Consider the following 3,245-nt stretch of genomic DNA (forward strand, 5'->3'; position numbering starts at 1 on the left):
TGAGGGGGAATGTTAAATGTATTTTAGTTATTAGTAAAGGGTAGTTTTGTCTTTTTGTATTTACTTAACTTCTTATATGTATTGGCCCTTTGGCCTTATCTCCATAATTAATTCCATATTGCATTTCTCCTCTCCCTTCTCTCTTCTTCTTCTCCTCTCCCTTCTCTCTTCCTTCCTATGCAGCTGATCTAACAATCCACTCCTAGGAGCGAGCCTTCACTTGCATCGTAAAGTTATGGTTCAACGAAATATGATTTGAAGGAAGCCAGAGTCTCATGGTGGAAGAGTTTTAGAACAAAGTTCAAATCTGAGTTTAGTTAAGTGGAAAAATATCCAAATGTTAGTTTATTATTAGCTATTTTTAACTATATATAAGTTCAGTCCTTTACATTATACATAATCATCTTAATAATTACATTAATTCATGTGTGACAAATTTTACATTATAGTTAACAATTTTAATACAACAATAACCAAACATTTATCCTATTACATAGGGTTGACTATATAGATTTAATGATGTCATAAAGTTCTATCATAAATCATATTTATTAACGAGATATTAAGCTCTAAGTCTTTTATTATCATTTCTCATATGTTTTTCCTGGTCCCCTTCTTCCTCTAGAAATTGAACTAATTTCCATTTTATCTACTCTTATTATAAAGGCTTTTATTGGTTCCCTCACACATGTCTAAATCAATTACGGCACAATTCTATCATCTTTTTTCTAGGATAGAAGTTACTCCAACTTTTTCGTGATGCATTCATTTACAATTTTATCTTGTCTAATGTGTCACTTATCCAACACAATATTTCTATCTCTCTATATAGAGTCTACTCTCTTATTGACATTTTCTTCGTCGAGATTCAGTCTAATATATCATTAGAGGTCTTACTAATTTGAATGCAATAGCAAAATTGATTATTATAATGGATATTAAGTCTGCAACATGTACTAGTTTTCCTAATTGCTAAGAGCAATGAAGTAATTAATGGTATCATATTCATGGCGAAAGCAACAATCAGTTTCTTCCTCGAGTCAAACCCCCAATAAAGGTGAAGGAAACGCTACAGAAGGTGGGAAGATACCCTTTCATGATAAAAGTCCAGCAAATAGACAACCAGCTCCTGTGCGAGAGGATATATAGATATCTTTGCTAAGGGTATGACACATGTGAAATTACTAGATCGTAATTGCTTACTACCTACTATAACCTTTGATGAAAACGTGATCCAGTTATATAGTACAAAATTGAGAGATGTTTGATTATAACACAGATTGAAAAGAGATTGGGATTTAGGACATGCGGAAGAGATTGAAGATGGGTTAAAAGCTCACGAGTGACTTTGAAATTATGAATATTGAGAAGTGTAATTTCATGGACAAGTTCGATCAGCTATTTGATAGAGAATTTTTTTACGAGTACCATAGATGACCTTTGATCACTATATCGCCATCATTAACTGGACTCTGGATTTTGACTCCACAACAACCAGTGTGTCAAAAACAATGGTGTGGATAAGACTTACAGGCTTAAACATGTTTTTTATGATAAGAGTTTTCTGTTAAACTTTTAGAATTTTTATCATCCTTTAATGGTTCATAAAAACTCCTTAATTTATCACATTAACAAGGACTTATTTATAATGTCCATCCTTTCTACATGGTCAATATAAATTTTGGGCGAAATCCCTTAGTTAACAGATCCACTATGCTCTATAGACACTTTCTCATTCTGTAATTCTTCCTTAACTAATAGGAACTTTAAATCCATATGTTTGGTATCTCTCGAATACCTGTTGTAACACCGTGAATTTTTTGTGTATGATTTATTAATTATTTATTTTATCAACCATTAATTTTAGAAATTAATCGGTATTGATTTAGGCGAAACCATAGTTTGTGTTAGTCTTGTTTTGTTATTTTATATTTTATGGTAAATTTTCGTAATTTTCTGTGCCGAAAGGTTTTTGAGCTGCTGTCGGGCCCAAATTCGGCCCAATAACGTGTTTTTGAGTTCTGTAACTTGGAATCAAATTCTGATTGCGCCATTTGCTTCGATATATTATTTCGAGTCAAGATAGACATCAAGTTCGTTCATAACGCATTTCTAAATATTTTTCACTCCGAATTCCGTGTTTCGAAGTTCTAACCGTAAACCGAAATCGAGAGATTTTTATTATCCGACCGGGTATTAGCCGACAATACTTGGGCATGCTTTAATCAATAATGTATCGTCGAAAAGGTCACATCACTTTCATGTAAGAGGCTTGCTTGTTGAACAAGCAAAAATACATATTCTCTTACACAAAATCCCTAAAATCACCCACATATCTCTTACACAAACTACTTTTTGAAACACCATTGACTTTTCCCCCTAAATCTGATTTCTCTCTTTAAGGAGCCAAACCCTAGCTAAGTGAATACCTTGACATTTCAAACTCTTTCTTCACTTTGCATTCTCTAAGAACTCTCAAGGTAGTTCTTCACGATTCTTCCTTTTGATTTCTTCATCTCTTAAGATCTAACCATTAGATGTTTATGAAATTTTAGTATGATGTTTATATGTATGTTATGAACATTTTCAACCATTGAAATGTTCTAAATATCTTCCTAACTCTTTTTATGTTTAAAACTCCAAATAGATATTTTCTTGAACATAGAAAGTTATTTTGAAACCATGATCTCTTTGTGTTCATGGGGCTGTTTTTTTATGTTTAGAAAGTTTGTATGTTTGTTGGTATTTGAACATGGTTAAAGATGATGGTTGTAAATCAAAGGAATCTTTAAGGAGTTTTCTTAACCATGCAAAGTTTGGACTTTTCTACTCGTTTGGCTTGAAAAAACATAGCCTTGGACAAGTTTAGAATAATATATTTTTAATGTTGAAGTTTGATTTTGTTATCAAAGGAACCTTTAAAGTGTTTAGTGATAAGTTGAAGGATCAAAACTTTCCTTAGCATTAGGTCTAAATCATGGCCTATATGTGTTTATGAAAAGTTTAGTTTCTAACTTTAAAATCCAAAATGTTTATGGAAGAGTTTTGTGAAAAAGTGTTATTTTAAAATATTATGAGTTAAAAGTTGGTTAGAAAATGATATTCTTTGACTTCCAAGTTCAAGTAATGATTTGGGATAAAAGATGACTTATAAAAAGTCTTGACTTTATATACTTACAGTGTTATGAAGTAAAGGATGGTTGATTTGTTAAAAGATGAACATTGATAAGGTAAGCTTAATTTAA

The sequence above is a fragment of the Lupinus angustifolius genome, chromosome LG04 (genome assembly GCF_001865875.1).
Source record: "Lupinus angustifolius cultivar Tanjil chromosome LG04, LupAngTanjil_v1.0, whole genome shotgun sequence".
In the NCBI taxonomy this organism is placed as follows: domain Eukaryota; kingdom Viridiplantae; phylum Streptophyta; class Magnoliopsida; order Fabales; family Fabaceae; genus Lupinus; species Lupinus angustifolius.